Source organism: Chiloscyllium plagiosum, unplaced genomic scaffold (genome assembly GCF_037043375.1).
Source record: "Chiloscyllium plagiosum isolate Xiang-an unplaced genomic scaffold, Cpla_swu_hap1 HiC_scaffold_53Y, whole genome shotgun sequence".
Classification (NCBI taxonomy): Eukaryota; Metazoa; Chordata; class Chondrichthyes; order Orectolobiformes; family Hemiscylliidae; genus Chiloscyllium; species Chiloscyllium plagiosum.
In genome coordinates, this window is record NW_028270192.1 from 11,040,438 (window position 1) to 11,061,050 (window position 20,613).

A 20,613-nucleotide genomic window follows, 5' to 3' on the forward strand; every position below is an offset into this window, starting at 1 on the left:
TATAGGCCACATTGGCAGATGTTTCCTCAGACTGTTTCCCCGGGTTTTTATTTTCTGATCAGAAGTGAAATGTGTGGCACACAGAAACAGGAAGTTTTGTGTCAGCTGAGAATGACACACGGGGCAACAATTCCCTGTTATCAATGCAAGCAGTCTTCCTGCCTGTGAGGGTGAACGCACACTGACAGCATCAAAACCAAATAGGCAGATTACAGTTGGTTTCAATATTGTATTCAATTCCATTCCCAGGTTCCAGAATGAAACATAAAGCACCCAAGATAATTTTAGCTAAAGTACATTAACTGCCAGCCGAGAGTTATCACTGGGCGAAACATGCCAAAGGACAATTATTAGTTGCATTTGCAATTCTCTGTTTAAACACGGAAACCTTTCGCAAACTTCGGCGATATCTCAGGTCAAAGGCAAGGAGAGTTTGCATCAATGCACAGGTATTTCTACCTTGTACCTATCTTCAGTCATATTTTGCTGCTCTCTTTTTGTTTCATTCATGTAAGATATCAAGAAGCAATATAAGATATTAGTTAGTGAATAACAGGTATTTCTAAGAGAAAGAGGAGAGATTAAGCGCTTCTGGTGTGACGCCACGAGATTTGATTAAATAATGACCCGAGGCAGTAGCGATCTTGTTGCGAATTTTCTCTTTGTTCTGAGGTCACAAACAGTGGGCTAAGACTAGTATTATTTAATTAAATAAGGACAACTATGAAGGTATAAAAACAGAACTAATTAAAATGAGTTGGTAAATCATTCAAAGGAATAATTAATAACGGTGTGCTAATTATTAACGCCAAAAACGAGATTCCTGGATAGAATGTTGTTTCCCTGGAACTCGGGTCAGGGATGTCACCGATCGGTTGCAGAGCATTCTGAAAGTGGAGCGTGAACAGCCAGCTATCGTGGTGCATATAGGCACCAATGATATAAGTAAAAATTGTGATGAGGTCCTGAAAGCAGAACTCAGGGAGACAAGAGAGAAGTTAAAGATGAGGACCTCGAAGGTAGTGATCTCAGGATTGCTACAAACCCCACGTAATGGTCAGGATAGAAATGAAAGAATAGGCAGGATGAACACGTGGCTTGAGAGATGGCGATGGAGGGAGAGGTTCCGATTTGTCGGACATTGGGGCCAGATCTCGGAAAGGTAGGACTATTACAAATTCAGGTCTACACCTGAACCAGCCAGAAACTGATGTCCTTTGGGGAGCTTTTGTTACTGCTGGTGAGGAGGCTTTAAACTAATGTGGCAGGGGCTGGGAACAACAAGAGAAGACGAGTAGACAGTGAGGGGGAAACTGCAGACTGTAAGGATCATGAAGCTACCATTACCAAGGGGCAGAGTAGGCAGAGAGCAAATGAACGCAAGAGAACTGGCAGTCTGAAGGGCACACACTTTAATGCAAGGAGTATAGTGAGTAAGGCAGAAGAACGTAGGGCTTGGATTGGTGCCTGGGAGTATGACGTTATTACGATCACCGAGAATTGGTTGAAGGAAGGGCATGATTGTCTACTAAATGTTCCAGGATATAGATGATTGAGACAGGACAGGGAGGGAAGTAAAAATTGCGGGGTGGGGGTGGGGGGGGAGTTGCTTTACTGGCTAGGGATGATATCATGTTTGTGCTAAAGGAGGACTTGAGCAGTGAGGCATTATGTGTAGAGCTGAGGAATAAGAAGGGTGCAGTTCAATTTTGGGGGATGAAATGCAGGCTCCCCAACAGTGACCGTCAGGTAGAAGAACAAATAGGTAAACAGATCATGGAAAAATGTAGAGACAACAGGTTGATGGTGAAGGGAGATTTTAATTGTCCCAACATTGACTGGGATACACTTATTGGCAGAGGTCTGGATGGGCCACAATTTGAAGGAGCGTCCAGTAAAGGTTTCTAGAGCAGTATGTCAATAGTCCAATGCGGGTAGAGGCCATATTGGACCTGATGTTGGGGAAAGATCCAGGCCAGGTGGTAGCCGTTCCAGTGGGGGATTTCTCTGGGAACAGTGACCACAATTCTGTAAGTTCTAAAGTACTGGTAGACAAAGATGAGAGTTGCCCTCAGAGAAGAGTACTAAACTTGGCCAATGCCAATTATATCAAAACTCGGCACGGGCTGTGAAATGTGGATTGGGAGTCGATATTTGAAGGGAAGTCCACATTTGACATGTGGGAGGCTTTCAAAGATAAGTTGAAGATAGTGCAGGACAGGCATGTCCCTTTGAAAACAAGGGATAGGTAACGCAAGATTCGTGAACCTTGGATGACAGGAGTAATTGTGCGACTAGCCAAGAGAAAAAAGGAAGTGTACATAAAGTTCAGGCAACTAAGAACGGAATGGGCCTTGGTGGAATATCAGGAGAGTAGAACCAATCTTAAATGAGGAATGAAGTGGGCTAAAAGGGGTCATGAAATAACTTTAGTGAACAGAATTAAGGAAAATCCCAAGGTATTTCATTCATATATTAGAAACAAAAGGGTAACTATAGAAAGTTTTGGTCCTCTAAAGGATAAGGAAGGAAGGTTGTGTGTTGAACCTGAGAAAATGGGTGAGAGTCTCAATGATTACTGTGCATCAGTGTTCACTGAGGAGACGGACATGTTAAATGTTGAGGTTAGAGATAGAAGCTTATTTACTCTGGATCACATTGACATTAGGGGGGAAGATGCGTTGGGTAGCCTAAATGGTGTTAAGGTGGATAAAGCACCAGGAGAGGAGGGATCTATCCCAGGTTGTTGAGGGAAGCGAGAGAATAGCTGGGGCCCTGACAGATATCTTGGTAGCATCCTTAAACACAGGTGAGGTGCTGGTGGACTGGAGGGTTGCTCATGTTGTTTCCCCTGCACAAGAAGGGTTGTAGGGATATTCCAGACCAGTGAGCTTGATGTCAGTCCTGGGAAAATTGCTATGAATGTACTGAGGGATGAAATCCATTTATCTTTGGAAAGGAATGGGATTATCAGTGATAGACAATGTGGTTTTGTGTGGGGGAGATTGTGCCTTACCAATTTAATAGAGTTGTTGAGGAAGTGACCAAATTGATAGATGAAGGAAAGGCTGTAGATGTCATATACATGGACTTTAGTAAGGAGTTTGATCAGTTTTCCAATGGTAAACTAATGGTGAAAGTGAAGTCAAATGGTGTGCAGGGTGTTCTAGTTAGGTGGATAAAGAACCGGTTGAGCAACAGGAGACAGGGAGCAATAATTGAAGGAAGCTTCTCGAAATGGAGAAAGTTGGTCAGTGGTGTTCCACAGGGATCAGTGCTGGGGACATTGTTGTTTGTGATATACAAAATGATCTGGAAGAGGGCATTGCTGTTCCGATCAATAAGTTTGCAAATGACTGGAAGATTGGTGGAATAGCAGAAAGCATAGGGGTCTGTCAAAGAATACAGAAGAATACAGTTAGACTGGAGAGTTGGGTGGAGATGTGACAGTTGGAGTTTAATCCAGGCAAATGTGAGGTGATGCATTTTGGGAAGTCTAATTCTAGAACAAACTATACTGAAAACGGAAGAGTCTTGGGGAAAATTGATGATCAGGGAGATTTGGGAGTTAGGTTGTACCCTGAAGCTGTCTGCACATTTGGATAGAATTGTCAAGAAGGCATATAATTTGCTTGTCTTCATCGGATGGGGCATTGAGTATAAAAGCTGGTAGGTCTTATTAAAATTGTACAAAACCTTGGTTCGGCCGTGTTTAGAATGCAGTGTACAGTTCTAGTCGCCACATTACCAAAAGGATGTGGACACTTTGTAGAGGGTGCAGAGAAGATTTACGAGGATGTTGCCTGGTGGAATAGGTTGAAGTTGTTTTCATTAGAGAACAGAAGATCGGAGGGAGGGGGGTGCGGTACCTGACTGTGGTCTACAAAATCGTGGAAAGTGCACTCACGGTGGATAGAGATCAGCTTTTTCCCAGGGTGAGGGATTCAATAACGAGAGTTGACGCATTCAAGGTGAGAGGTGAAAAGGTTAAGGGGGATACACGCGGGAAGTCCTTTACACCGAATGTGTTCGGTGCCTGGAAGGCGTTGCCAGCAGAGATAGTAAAGGCAGACACGGTCGATTCATTTACAGTGGGTCTGAACAGATACATGAGTAGGACACAGATTCTTAGGAATTGAGTAATAGGTTTAGATAGTGAATTTGGATCAGCACAGGCTTGGAGGGCGGAAGGGCCTGTTCCTGGGCTGTTAATTTACTTTGTTAATTGTTCTTCCTTGTGTAGTAATGGACATTAAAGTAGATATTTCAGAATATGCCGCAGAGATCATTTCTGCAGCGTAAGAAAACAAAACCCAAAGAAAACAATCACAATCCATGTTTCAAAATAAAATACCGGCACTAAACTGAGCATAAATCTATATTATTGCACACTGATAGGGGCTAGTCCAGAAGATTTGACAGATATAGGAAAGTGGAAGAATATAAGTTTAATAAAGAAACAAGTATCAGACTAAAAGTTAGGGTGAGCTAGTTAGATTAAATAGACAGAGATATTACTGACATGTTTTAAAATATAATTAACAATATGGACGTTGGTGTTGTGGACATTGAGTCAGTGAAACTAGCAACAAAAAGGAAATGATCAATTCATTGTATAGGTACATTGCGACAGTCCTCCACATCAGAAATAGGTGGAAAATCAGGAAAACCAAAGAAGGTTGAGATAAAATTAAAATTACAATCGCCAGTGAAGCGTTCCTGATAAAATAGTTGTAGCCCAGATAGGGGTTCAACTTCGTGCTCGGAATATTAACAGAAAAGTGACTCGCAAAATGTTTCATGCATTAGTTTTTAGTTTCCAAAATCAGGGAATGTTCTATGAGATTGGAAAATTGTCAATTGAAATCCTTCATTAAAAGGGGGAGATACAGAAAGCAGAAGCTACTTGACAGTTAAGTCAGCTTCTTGCATAAGGAGTAAGATAGAAACTATTATCAGGAACGGTCAAGTTAATCAGATGGAATCAATGTGACTTTGTATTGGAAAAATCATGCCTGCAGTTCATTGCAGATTTCTGACGAATTTCAGCGTGTGCAGTTGATAAAGGAGTAGCAGTTCATGTAATGTATTTAGATACAGGAGTCATTGAAACATAAAAATATTGACCAGGAGTAGGATATACACATCACCGAGCTTGTCCTGTGATTCAATACAATCAGGGCTAATAAAAGTCCAATGAACTTTCACAGCACTCCCTCTATGGTGATAATAGCTTTCCAGACATAAGGAAAACTTAATTGCACACCGTTCACCAATTATGGTCTACCCAAACTGCTATGCAACTAAAGCAAAGCTTCATTGCTCCAGTGTTCAAATTATCTTGTAGTAAGGGCTAACATTCCATCAATCTTCCAAATGTGCATTGAGTAAAGGGTCACATCAAACATTTTTCTGGTGGATAATTAAGCAACTCATCGGAGGGGTAGGCTCCACAGATATTTCTATCGTCCCTGATGGAGAGCACAACATATCAGTTAAGGCTGAAGCATTCACAGCAATCTATCGTCAGAAGTGCCAATTGTACGATCCATCTCAGCTTCGTCCAATTATCAGCAATATTACAGATACATGTTTTCAGCCAATTCGCTTCTCTCCCCGTGATAACAAGATACTCTGGGGAGCACTGTTTACTCAAACATTATGTAGCCGACAAAAATACTGATGGCTTGAGCGAGGCAAACACTTCCAGTGTAGCTGCAACACTGGCAAAAATCCGACAGTGTGTGAAATAGTTGAAAAGTGTGGTGCTGGAAAAGCGCAGCAGGTCATGCAGCATCCGAGGAGCAGGAGAATCGACGTTTCGGACATAAGCCCTTCTTCAGGAATCAGGACTCCTGAAAAGGGCTTATGCCCAAAATGTCGATTCTTCTGCTCCTCGGATGCTGCCTCGCCTGCTGCACTTTTCCAGCACCACACTTTTCAACTCTGGTCTCCAGCATCTGCCGTCCTCACTTTCTCCCAGTGTGGGAAATAGCCAGGCACGTCCTGAGCACAGAAAACAGGACAATCCAAACTGACAAATTTCTGCTCCCATGCTCAGTCATGAGATGGGTGTGTGAAAATGCCATCAACAGAGCAATCAAGCAGCACTGGCTCAGCAATAACCTGCTCAGTGACATGAAATGTGGGTTTCACAAGCTCCACTCAGCTCCTGACCGAATTCCACACTTGTTTTAAGCATTGACAAAGAACTGAGTTCCTGAAGTGTGGGCAGAGCGACAGCACTTGACGTAAAGGTCACATTCGCCCGAGATTGATATTACAGGGCCCGACGAGAACTGGAATCAGTGAGTATCAGGTGACAAACTCTGTACTGCCTAGAGTCGCACCTCGTACATTGAAAGATGGATCTGATTGTTGGAGGTCAATCGTCTCTGCTCAAGGATATCTCCATTAGAGTTCCTGAAGGAAGTATCCTTGGCCAAAGCATCTTCAGCTGTGTCATCAATCATCTTCCTTTCATCATAAGACCAGAATTGAAATCTGCGCAGATGATAGCACTTTTTATGACACCTCGTACATGGAAGCAGTCCACATTCAAATGTAACAATATAAGGACAATATCCGGAATTGGACTGACGAGTGGCATTGACATAACTTCCAGACAATAAGAGATAATCTAGCAGAACGCCTTGACATTCAATGGTGTTACCATCATTGAACCCTCCCCCCCACCCCCCCACCCCCCAACCCCATCCCTACTATCAACATGCTAGGTTTTATCGTTAACTAGAAACTGAACTCGACATTCCATATAAGCACAACGGTTAGAAGAGGAGGCCAGAGGCTAGGAATTCTGTGGCAACTAATTCATCCTCCTGACCCCCAAAGCTAATTGACTCTCGAAAAGGCAGAAGTTTGGAGTGTGATGGCACAACTCCCCACTTGACTGGATGGGTGCAGCTTCAGCTACACTCAAGAAGCTTGACATCATCCAGGACAAAGCATCCCACCTCAGTAGTAGCCTTCTCACAAGCACACATTGCTTCCAAATCTGATACTCAGTACAATCAGTATTCAGTATATAAAAAATACACTGCAGTAATTGACCAACATCCTAAGACAGTACCTTCCCATGACCACTTCCATCTCGAAGGACAAGAGCAGCAGATATATGAGAACAGCAATACTTGTAAGCTCATCTCTAAACCACTCAGCATCCTGACATGGAAATATTTCATCGATCCTTCACTGTGACTGGATCAAAACTCCAGGAATTCCCTTCTTAAGAACATTTTGGACCGCAGCATTTCAGAAAGGCAGATTATTTTGATCTTCTGAAGGACACCTACTGATGGGTAATAGCGCTCACTGTGTCGCGTAGGTCAGTTACAAAAAAGATCCTTGAAGTGAACATATCAGTTCAATAAAGTGGTTAAGCAGGCATTATGAATACTTGATAAGCAATCGAAAGATCTAGATTCAGAGTTCAATCTCTACCATGGTAGCTTCAATTCATTGAAGGATATGAAATGAAAATTCTGGTGTAATGAACGATGATCATGGACCTTCCAAAGTTCTCAAGCAAGTTCCATGGCTCATACTGTCCTTCAGGTGACGCCTGCCCTTCCGACCTGATCTTCCCACCCGATTCAACAATAAGGTGCTTGTTCCTTGCATGTGACGAACGTGACTCAGAATCTAAACATTTGTATTAAAGCTTCTTCAGAAAGATGCACCATAATTAGTCTAGCAAGATAGCAGACTTTCGAAAAGATAGCTGATGACAACATTGGGATATGTGACTAACATTTTCATATTTCAACCAAGAACTCAACACGTGCAAATTATGGGGGAGCATGGAAATCTGAAAGGAAAATAGAACAGAAATTTGGGAATTATGTACCAGGTGAATCAGGTTCTGCAGCCAGAGCATCAGATACAGATTTTAGATTGATTATTGGATGCAAAGTCTCCTGTGATGCTGCCAGCATTTCATTCCAATATTTATTCGTGATATAAAGTGTCAGATTTATTGCATTTCTGTTTGTGAGAACTTTCTCACTGCATTCCCAACATTAGGATCAGAGTGGTAATATCACTGGAAGAGTATTTCAAACTCCAGTTGGACTTTGAGTGGACAGTAGGTGGAATACACCATTTGCCAAGGGGAAATTTGAATTCAAAGTAATCCTGGAATCAGGGAAAAAAGTGGTGACAAGGTAACCACAGTCAATGGAAAAATACTAAAACAGCTGGTTTACTAATCACCATTAGAAAATCCGTCTATCGCCTTGACCTCATCAGCCAACATCATGGATGGTCCTGTGGTTCAGTTGTTAGCACAGCTGCCTCACAGCGCCAGGGAGCTGGGTTCGGTCTGCACACCCCGCCACCCCACCCCCGTCTGTTTGGAGTTTGCACATTCTCCCTGTGTCTGCGTGGGTTTCCTCCCACAATCCAAATTGGCCATGCCAACTTGCCCACAGTGTTACGTGCCCTAGTCAGGGATAAGAAAGGGTAGGGAGATGGGTTTCTCTTCGGAGGGGCGGCCTGGACTTGTTGGGCCAAAGGCCCTCCTTCCACACTGTAGAGAATCTAATCATCAGAATCCGCACCCACTGTCAGGTAATTGATGATTTCTGAAGTGGCACAGTGTGTAATTAGGGAGAGGGTCCCATCGATGACTGAGCCAGCAACATCAACATGTTATGAAAGATTAAAAGAAAATATAAGCGTGACTAAACCTCGCAACAACAACATCGATTAGTTGAAATTGCTGTGGCGGTTCTTGATTTCATTTCAACTATTTTATATGAATATTCTAAAACGCACTTTGAGCTATGTTGTATTGTTGGAAATTTTACTGTATAAAAGGACGACAATATAAATCAATGTTCAAAGTGGATCCATTTGGAGAGAAATGTTTCATTGCATGAACTTCCAGAATTCAAATATTAAGCTAAATTCAAATGTTAAATTATGTTCATCTTCCAGATATAAATAATATCTGTAGCAATCGATAGTCATGAAATTTGCATTCACTTCTGCAAACTGTCAACATTCTTCAAATAAACTTGGTTTGATTTGAAACTTATCATTTGAAACTCCGTTCATCTGGCTTTACTGTCATCAACTCTGCTTTGAAACCAGTGAAACGTTTATGTAAATAAACACAGAAATAGAACTCTCAGAATAGATGACAGAACAACAAAACCCCAGGTTATATTTCCCCACAAGCACAGCACACAAATAATGTCAAATATGCAAATAAAACAACGGATTTTTAAAAAGTATTATTCATTTGTAGGACCTAGGCATCTCTTGGCTGGCTGGCATTGATCCCTAATTGCCCTCGAGAAGGTAATGGTCGGCTGCCTTCTTGAATCGCTGTTGTGGATTGACCCATTATGCCGGTAAGCAGGGAATTTCCATACTAATTGATGTTAGTCCCTTTAAATATACAAGTTGTCTGATTCTAAAAATCACAGTGATATCAATTTCCAAGTTTAGTCCAAAAAAAACTACAATTTCGAGATTGATTGGTACAGCTAACGTTTCTTTCTCTGTCTCTCTTTCGCTTTTCCACTCCTGCCTTCCCCCATTTTTTATATCTGATGCCGTGTTTTGCATTTCCACAATCAGACAATGTTTTCTTAAATAACATGAAGTCAACGCCTTACCAATATATTGGCTCATGGAGTCATAGCGATGTCCAGCGTGGAAACAGACCCTTTTGTCAGACTCGTCCATGCAGACCAAATATCCCAACCCAATCTAATCCCAGCTGCCAGCACCCGACCCATATCCCTCCAAACCCTTCCTATAAATCTCTGTTGATGCCTTTTAAATGTTGCAATTGTACTTGCCTCCACCACTTCCTGTGGCAGCTCATTCCATAAACGTACCACCCTCTGTGTGAAAATGTTGTCCCTGAGGTCTCTTTTACATCTTTCCCCGCACACCCTCAACCTACGCCATCTAGTTCTGGACTCACCCACCCAGGGAAAAGACTTTCTCTATTTATCTTATCTATGCCCCTCATGATTTTATAAAACTCGATGATGTCACCCCTCAGCCTCTGACGCTCCAGGGAGAACAGCCATAACCTATTCAATCTCTCCCTGTAGCACAAATCCTCTAATTCTAGCAACATTCTTGTAAATCCTTTTTGAACCTTTTTCAAGTTTCACAATATCCTTCCCAAAGGACAGAGACCAGAATTGCATTAAATATTCCAACAGTGACCCGAATCAATGTCCTGTACAGCTGCAACGTGACCTCCCAACTCCTGTACTCAATACTCTTACCAATAAAGGAAAGTATACCAATCGCCTTCTTCACAATCCTATCGATTTGCGACTCTGCTTTCATGGAGCTATGAAAATGCACTCCAAGGTCTCTTTGTTCAGCAACGCTCTCTAAGAACTTACCATTAAGTGTATAAGACCTGCTATGATTTGTTTTCCCAAAATGCAGCACTTCGCATTTATCTGAATTAAAATCCATCTGCCACTTCTCAACCTATTGGCCCATCTGATCAAGATCCCATTGAAATCTGAGATAAGCGTCTTCATTGTCCACTACAAATCCAATATTGGTGTCATTTGCAAACTTACTAACTATACCTCTTATGTTCGCATCCAATTCATTTATATCAATGATGAAAAGTAGTGGACCCAACACCGATCCTTGTGGCACTCCACTGGTCAGAGGCCTACAGTCTGAAAAACAACCCTCTACCACCACCGTCTGTCTTCTACCTTTGAGCCAGTTCTGTATCCATATGGTCAGTTCTGCCTCTATTCTGTGAGATCTCCCCTTGCTAACCAATCTCCCTTGGGGAACCTTGTTGAACGCCTTACTGAATCCCATGTAGATCATATCCACTGCTCTCATCTCATCAATCCTCTTGGTAACTTCTTCAAAAAACTCAATCAAGTTTGTGAGACATGACTTCCCACGCACGAAGCGATGTTGACGATCCCGAATCAGTCCTTACCTTTCCAAATACATGTACATCCTGTCACTCATAATTCCCTCCAAAACCCTTCCCACCACAAACGTCACGCGCACTGGTCTATAGTTCCCTGGCTTGTCCTTACCGTTTCTTAAACAGTGGATCCACGTCAGCCAACCTCCAGTCTCCCAGCACCTCAACTATGACTCTTGGTTACACAAGTACCTCAGCAACGGGACCAGCAATCACTTCCTTAGCGTCCCATAGAGTTCTAACCTACACATGATCAGGTCCTGGGGATTTATCCACTTTTATGTGTTTCAAGGTCAATTATGAGGAATCGGAAGCGGGCAATTTTGTCAATGGAGTTTTGTCTTCCAGTCAATGACGTTGTGGTTGGATTGATAATCCTCACCTCCACTTTTCAACCTTTTCCCAATCAGCACTGATTCCATTAAAGATTCAAAATCTGCCCAGTTACATTTGAAAGTACCCAATGGCCCAACCTCGGTGTCCTGTAGTAAAGAATTCTACAGATTCACTTCATTTTGGGAGAAGAATTTCTCTTCTGCCTTAAACCTGTGACCTTTAAGCCAGAGATTACACTCCCTGGTCCTGAAATCTCCCAAAAGTGGAAACAACATTTCTGCATTTGAAGCACCATGTTTCCTGAAATTTCAGAATGTCACCACTGAATAATCTATGTTCCAATTGGTACAAGCTCAAACTACTCAATCTCTGTTCTCAAGACAGTCCCTCAGTTGCCAGTATTCAGCTGTGATATGACGAGAGCTTCTTCTAAGTTTTAACAAAACTTACAGTCATATAGTTATACAGCACGGAAGCAGATCCTTCGTTCCAACTCATCTGTGCTGAACTAATATCCCAATTTGACCGAGTATCATATGGCAAACAGGTGACCCATATTTCTCTAAATGTTTCATTCTCGTACACACATCCAGCTGCCTTTTAAATTTTAAACTTATACTCGCCTCCACCACTTCCTTTAGCAGATTTTTCTGTGTATACACCACCATCTATGTGAAAACGTTACCCTTCAGGACCTTTTCCAACGTTTCTCCTCTCGCCATAATCCTCTGTCTTATACTTTTGGACTCCCCAACACTCTGAAAAAGACCCTGGCTATTCATCATAACAATGCCCCTCATGATTTCTGGATCTTGTTCAGACCAACCCTCAGCCCCCTTTCCTCGTGCTGCAGGAAAAAGAAAAGCCCCAGACTATTCAGGGTTACCTTATAGATTAAACACTGAGAGCTTGTTTCTGGGAATGCACTGCGAGTCAGGCAGCATCCGAGGAGCAGGATATTCGACGTTTCGGGCAAAAGCCCTTCATCAGGAATGGAGGCAGGGAACCTCCAGGTGGGTAAGTGGAGCTCAGTCCATGGGATGATCATTCATGGTATTGTTGAACCCCATCGTAGGGTCAGATGGCTGAATCCTTCTCACATTTCTTACGTTCTGGTATTGTTATGTTTTTACAGACCTCCAATCCAAAAGACAACACTCCACGACCACTAAATAAAAATCAAAACAACTGCAGATGTCGTGTATCTGAAACAAAAGAAAACGGAAATTGTGGAAAATCTCAGAGGCTCTGGCAGCATCTGTGGAGAGAAAGCTCAACTCTCCATGATGTCCTGGTTTTCCTTTAGAGCCAACTTACGTAATGCCACCACATTAGCCAATCTCCAATCTTCCAGCACCTCATCCATGATTATCAATGATACAAATATCTCAGCAAGGGGCTCAGGAATCTCCTCCTAAGCTTCCCACTAAGTTCTGGGAAATACCTGATCAGATCTCAGGGATTTCAGAGATTTCTCTCTGTTTTTGGTTTCTAGATATGCAGTGCCTCCTCTACTCTGAGATGAACTCTTTTTAAGGCATCGCCATGTATTTCCCAATTTCCTTAGTTTCCATACACCTATTAATGCAAAATATTTGCTCAGTGTCTCATCCATCTCTTGTGGTCTCACACATAGACAGCTATGTTGGTCTTTAAGCGGCTGCATTGTCTCCTTGATTATTTTTGTACCCTTACTGCATTAATGGAATCGTTTGGGATTTTTGTTAACTCTATTTGACAAAGTGACTTCATGCCCATTTTTGACCCTCGTGATTTCCGACTGCCCTTATATCCTTTTCCGGATTCACTCGATCCCAGCTGTTTACACCTGATATATATATCTCCTATTTCATTACCAGAGTCTCGATTTCTCTTGTCATACTGCTTTCCCTGCACCGACGAGATTTGCCCTTCACACAAACAGGAACATACCATCACTGAACTCTCATGATCTCATGTTTAAGTGCTTCCCAATTCCCAACCGTCCCTTTTCCAGCGAATAGCCCGCTATCTCCACCCCAACCAGATTTTCAAAGTTCCTGTCAGACACCGTCAAACCTGGCCTCACTCCACTTTGAAACATTCATTTTTTAATCAATTCTACCCTTTTTCATAACGGTTTTCAAACTAATGCGATTACGATTACTTGCTCCGACGTCTGCCCCCCAGGACATCTCAGTCAATTATCCTGCTCCGTATCGCAACAGATGTTCAAGCATTCCACAACCTCTAGTAGGTGCTTCCATATATTGAATACGAAATTTTCCTTGCATAAACCTCATCAATTACTCCCCATCCAAGACCTTAACACTATGACAGTCCCAAAATATGTTTGAAAAGTTAAAAATCGCCGACCATAATCCGATTGTGCTTAGACATAGCTGAGACCTCCTTACATATTCACTTGCGAATTTCCAATTGACTATTGAGAGGACTATATTACACTCCCAGTAAGGTGATCACCCCTTTCTCAAAATTAGGTTCCATCCATGTAACGTCACTGGGCAGTCTCCCAGGAATTTCCTCGCAACATCCAGCCATAATGTGCTTCTGAACCAGAAGTACCATTCCTCCTCCTCTCTTGTTTCCCCCCTCACCCCGACTGTTCTTTATATAGCATCTGCACCCCTGAAGATTAAGTGGCCAGTCCTGTTCATCCCTGAGCCACCTTTCTGTAATGGTTATGATATCCCCATCCCACATTCCCATCCATTTCCAAGGTTCACCTGCCCCATCTATCAGGCATCTTGCACTCAAGTAAATGCTGCTTTTCAGTCTTACCTCATTTATGCCAAACTGTTGCCTGCCTTGACTCTTAGAATGGTTCACCGTGTCTATTTTACGATCCTCAACCTTTTCCTTTTTCTCACTATTGTGTTGAGTCTCACCATCACCCTTACCAGGTTGAAGCCTTCAGGGTACCACGAGGAAGATTTCCTGCAAGTGTATTGGTCCCTTTCCAATTCAAGTGAAACCTGTCCCTCTTATACATGTCATTTCTGTTGGTGAAGAGACCTCAATGATCGGAAAATGAGAATCCTAGCCCCTGCGACAGCTCCTCAGCCACGCATTTATCTGCTCGGTCTTTCTTTTTGTTCCAACTCTCAATATCCCATTAGTTTTTAAACAAAGCCCAGCATTATGTTTGCCTTTGTTGCAGTTAAAATTAAAAGCTAGCTTCTCGTCATTCTGTGATGACGATTCCCAAATCTGTTCTGTAGATTTCAGAATTCAATCTCTATGTAAATAATATTCAGTTGCTCTACCGTTCCTGCTAAAATTCATACCTTCATTTATTATGGCATTTCTCATTTACTTCACCACGTTATATTAATATGCAAAGTTTCTTGTTCCCTCTCTTTTCCAATCTATAGCCCTCTGCAAACTGTTTTGCTTCATACCCACTAATTACCTCCTCTACAACTTTTTTGTCATTTGCCAACTTATCTGCAGTACATTCACTTCCCTCATCTAAGTCGTTAAAATATTTTGTAAATATTTGTGTCCCCTGAAACTGATTTATGTGGTATCCACCAACTACAGATTGACATCCTGTAAAGTTAAATGTGTAATCAAGCACTCTTACGATTGTGATTTCCACAATCTTCTCTCCGTGGCAACACAATACCTCCGAAACCACAGGCTGTTATCTTGTTAAATAATCTTACGTGTGGAACCTTATCAAATGTCTTCAGAAAACAAAAAAAATCACTATTTCCTTCTTATTCTCAAAGAATTCTAATACATTTATCAAACGAGATTTCCCTTTTGTAAATCCATTCTCAGTCCTCTTGATTATGTCATGTACTTCTAAATGCTCGGGTGTTACGTGCTTTATTAAAGACGACGCAATTTTTCCAATAAATTATGTTAATTTGCCAATAATGGCCTCAGTCAGACTTTTTTGTGTCCATACTTTTTTTGAGTAAAGGTGTTACCTTGTCACTTTGCCAATCCAGTAATACTTTTCTGAAACCTAATGATTATTGGAAAGTTACAACTATTGCATCCAACACATTTTTTTTCTTATTTATTTTTCTATCTTGGATTGCACCTCATTCGTTCCACTGCATTTTGCGGGAAATACTCCTGCAAATTTCTCTGACGTTTTCTTTGTAGTGAAAGTCATTGTGTTGCATTGCTCGCCGTTTCTTTTGCCCTTCATTATTTCGTAATTATAGAATGTTCTTTGCCTGCGACTTTCACCGCAGTAGCAGACTATTTATTCATCTTTTCTGTCATTTTGTGGTTCCCAGTCACGAATTCCCAGCTTCATTCAATATGGGCCTATATTCACGTTGGCTTTTCTCTTAAGTTCTTTCTATTTAAGGATGCTCTTGCTGTCCACTTTAATATCAGCTGTAGTTTCGCTTTCGATGTTTACCTTCTCCCTCCTTATTAATCTTTACATAGAACATAGGACGTTACAGTGCAGTACAGGCTCTTGGGCCCTCGATGTTGCGCCGCCCTGTCATACTAATCTGAAGCCCATCCCACCTGCACTATTCCTTGTACGTCCATTTGCCTGTCCAATTTGCTGGCTTATTGATATTTCTGTAAACATTACGAATGTCCTGCTCACCGAAAATATTTCCCACATTTTATGTTTTCCTTTTAATTCAATTTGCTGCTATTTCCAACTTTTCTCCGTAAACATAATACACTCGTCCCCTTCCTAGATTTTATCTTTCTCACTTGAATTATGTCATTAATGTGAGCATTGAACTGATTTTCTGAATGGATTGCCATTGTTCTTCACAGGGTTTTGCTGCTAAACCCGTTTTCTGGTCCACTCCAGCAAGCTCTTCCCTCATCCGTTTACAATTTACACTTATATAAGCTGAGCACATTTGTTTTGGATGTCAGATCCTCCCTCTCCAAAATAATGCTCAAACATTGCTGTTCCGAGGCAATCTTTCAATCTGTCACCATGCATAAAATCTGACTCATTGCACATTACCAGATTCAGTACATCAAGATTCCAGGTTGAACCACGACATACTGTTTCAGGAATCTATCTGAATTCTTCTTTGTGACTACCTTTGCTGATAGAGTCATAGGAATGTACAGCACAGAAACAGACACTTCGGTCCAACCCATCCATGCCGATCAGATATCCCAACCCAATCTAGTCCTACCTGCCAGTACCTGACCCATCCCCCTCCAAACGCTTCCTATTCATATGCCTATCCAGATATCCTTTAAATATTGCAATTGTACCAGCCTCCACCACTTCCTCTGGCAGCTAATTCCAAACACGTACCACCCTCTGCATGAAAAAAGTTTCCCCTTCGTTGTCCTTTATATCTTTCCCCTCTCACCATAAACTTATGCCTTCCAGTTCTGGACTCCCCCACCCCAGAGAAAAGACTTTGTTTATTTAACCTATCTATACCCCTCATGATTTTGGAAACCTCGATAAGGTCACCCCTTAGCCTCCGATGCTCCAAGGGAAACTGCCCCAGCCTATTCAACCTCTCAAATCCTCCAACCCTGGCAGCATACTTGTAAATCTTTTCTAACCCCTTTCAAGTTTCACAGCATCATTCCGATGGAAAGGAGACCAGAATTGCACACAATATTCCAACAGTGGCCTAACCAATGCCCTGTACAGCCGCAACATGACCTCCCAACTCTTGCATTCAATACTCTGACCAATAAAGGAAAACATACCAAACGCCTTCTTCACTATCCTATCTACCTGCGACTCCATCTACAAGGAGCAATGAACCAGCACTCCAAGTCTCCTTGTTCAGCAACACTCGCTAGGACCTTACTATGAAGTGTAAAAGTCTTTCTGTCTGTCTGTCAATTGATGTGAAGATTAATTTGCCTATGATTAATACACTGCCTTTCTTTCCATGCTTCATTATCTTCTGATCTCTGTCATGCTTTCTTCATGATTCCATGATTCTAACATTTATTCCAGCAAAGTTGTCTTTCCCATGGTATTTCTGACCTTAACCCACATGGATTCTATATCGACTAATGATAAAGCCTATGAGTCAGTAATACTTAAGCATGCCTGCTTAACGTCATGTCTTTCAAAAACATCTAATACCGCTTTGTGCAATGGTTGTGACGTGACTAAGAAAACCGGCAATTAAGTCTCAATTGTACCAGCAGTGTGTCACAACAGGCCTGAATATGTTGATAGGAGAAGCGACTATCAGTCCTCACTGCCATCTGCTGGAGAAGCACTGACATTACACTGATGGTGAAAACGTCAACAATACGCGTCTGATATCAATCTATTGAGAAAGCAAGTGCACGCTTATTCTAGCTCATCACCTTAAACTGGCAGCTGTAGCATTATGAAACAACTCATTGAAAGCGGATAAGACTAATTAGCATCAAATCAAGGTCAACATTTGAGCGAAATGTCTCCATTCCTTGTCGTGTAGGTATGTTCATCTCTTTTAAGGATACCAGCTGTGTCACATGCACACCCCCAAACTGCAGGAGTGATGTTGGGAATGGCAGTAAACAGGAAATTAGAGATGCATGTGATAAGGGTATTTTGGTGATCATGCATGATGTTAACTGCACATCGACTGGACTGATCAATGTAGTTACAATGGTGGAGAGGAGGAATTTCTGGATTGTATGTGGGATGGTTTCCTTGACCAATACGTGCGGAAACCAACTAGAAAGAAGGCCATCTTACACTGGATGCTGTGTAATGGGAAGTTAATCATTGCTAATCTAACTGGAGCAGATCCCTTGGGGACGAGCAACCAGGACACGCTAGAACTTTTTAATCAAAATGGGGAGTGAGATCGTTGATGCGGAGACTCGGTTGCTGAAACTTTAAATTTACATTTAAAGGGTAGGAGATTTAGGGGGTATCTTATAGAAATGTAAACGACCATGAGAGGCATGCACTCAGTAGTTTCCCAGCGTTGGGTATGCCAGGACTGGAAGGAATCAGTCTAAGGTTAGGATGGTAATAATACAAGGGAACCTGAGGGCCAACTTTTATACACTAAGACTGTTAAGCATATGGAATGAGCTGCCAGTGGAAGTGGTTGAGGGAGAAACATTAACCATATTTAAAAGGTATTTGGACAAATACATGCGCAGGAATGGTTCAGATGAATAAAGGGTCAAGTTCAGGGAAATAAGATTATCGTGGTAGGATAATTTGTTTGGCATGGATCTGTTTGGGCCAAAGCCCTGTCTCTGTGATGTGCAACTCTAACCCTCTCGGACACAAATCAGATACCAGAAATGTTGGAGAATGCAAATTTTACTGAGTGGGAGAACTGAGGCTGATCAATATTAGTAAAGAAATGTTGCTTTGAAAATTGCGGGGATGGACGGTGGATCAACCCCCAGAGCCTGATAATCGACATCCAAGCGTACTTCACAAAGTGGTTCCAGCAGTAGAGAATGCATTCACTGTCAGGATTGTAAACATTCCTGCAGACTGGAGAGCAGCTGCTATCACTCGAATATTCAAAATTGGAGACATTGTCTTTGTTTTCTCTGTAATCCTGTAATTTCCTGCAGTAGTTCGGAGTTCTACTGAGCCTCTCTTCGGAAGGAGTGTGTCCCCATGGTGCATCGTGCAATAAACTGATTAATGCTCGAGGCCTGCCTGCAGTGATTTTCTACAGCAGCGCGTGTGTTTAATTATGTAACTGCATGTACATTTCTGCCTCTATTGCCATGTAAGCACATCATATTGCCTTGAAACCACTTTGGTTGTCAGAGGTCACCAGCATGCTCTGGTCGTTGGAAGATCCTCAAGTGAATTTCAGGTAATGTGCTTTCATGCAATGTAGCTTTACTGCTTGATGAAGAGATGGTATATTAGCCTTCATTGTGAGAGGTTGAGTCCCGGAGCAGGGATGTGTTGTCGCTTTGGTCAGGCCACACCTAGAATATTGTGTGCAGTTTTGGTCTCCTTTTCTGAGGAATGTGTTATGTATCCTGTCTAGTCCTGTTTATATTTTATAAGTCTCTATAAGACTCCCTCCTCATCCGTCTGAACACTGGAGGTAACATTCCTAACGCAGTTAATCTCTCCTCATACGCCAGCCCCACCATCCCCGGAAACAGCCTGGTAAACCTTCACTGCACTCCCTCAAGAGCAAGACCATATTATTCTTAATCATTCTTGAAGCGGATCCTTTGCCTTACTGTAGAAATCTCACCATGCAAAAAGTAAATTCACAAGTCATATGCAGCCATTCCGTACTCATGTCCAGACACATTTGTTTGATGATTTAGGGACTCTGCATTTGAGAGAATTTGTCATGTCACCTCCAAACCTCAGCATAGCAACTGGGGTACTCTGGTCCACATCTCAATTAAACCCAACATGTCTTTCACTCCTCCCTCTTCACCTTCCAGGATCGTATAATTCCTTGCAAGCACATCTGTGCCTCTCGGTTGTCCGGATTGAAATAAAGAGAATTGTTATGACAAGTTCTGCTGTTGGAATTGCTGAGGGAAACTCAGCAGGTGCGGCAGGACCTGAGGGAGGAAACGGAATTCTCATAAAGTTCTGTAGAAATTCTGAAACGGTGTCTCTGATTCTCTCTCCACAGATGCTGCCAGACCGGATGATCTTTTTCCTGCAGTTTCTGCTTTTGCTTTTAGCTGAATGTCTATTCCATTGACCAGAATGATACACCCAGACACACCTTGTACCGATATTTAAATCTTTCAAAAGCTTAGGTAATTGAATTCAAACAAATGCAGAACGATGCACTTCCCTCAGCTCCACAGACAGAGAAACTCAGAAAAGCAGCGGCGTTATATGGTTCTATAGGTATAGCTGAGTGATTGCACCGCTGACCGGGAGCTCCGGTTTCTCTTTGCGTTTTCGAATCCTGCTGCCTATGGCTGAAGGCAGCGCAAGAGGGAGTTTGTTTCGCATCTCTTTGTTTGGGATTCCAATCCCGGCGGGGAAACACTTCTTTCAGGTCAGAAGTGGTGTCAATCTCCAATACACTCACTGAACAGCTCGGATTCACACTTGCATTGCCAACTTTGTTTTATCTCGTGTGTTTCCAGATCCCTGGCCAGAGCTTTCTCGCTGAATTTGGTCAATGCCTCGACTGGAATAGACCATGATTCAATGTATGAAAGTACATTTCACTGGGGTGGAACTGAAACCCGCATAGTGACTGTGAATAAAACAGTGGAAACTTCCAGCACAGGAGCAAGAGACCCTGAAGCAGACACGTGAGGACAAATATCTTTCCTTTGTCAGTGAAAGGCACTGCTTCCCAAAGGGGAGCCAGCGAAGTGAAGCATGAATGTGATAATCTCTGCTGATTGTTCAAAAGCTCTTGAGGGCGGCCAAGCGCATT

At 42.3% G+C, this 20,613-nt stretch overlaps 1 long non-coding RNA gene across 1 annotated transcript; it reads left to right on the forward strand.

Annotated features, from left to right (window-relative positions):
* The first annotated feature begins 381 nt into the window (after positions 1 to 381).
* Positions 382 to 12,893, forward strand: LOC148134615 (uncharacterized). The gene is made up of 3 exons (XR_015755812.1): positions 382 to 449; positions 9,272 to 9,377; positions 12,426 to 12,893. It is a non-coding gene; the product is annotated as an uncharacterized LOC148134615 (long non-coding RNA).
* The last annotated feature ends 7,720 nt before the right edge of the window (positions 12,894 to 20,613 follow it).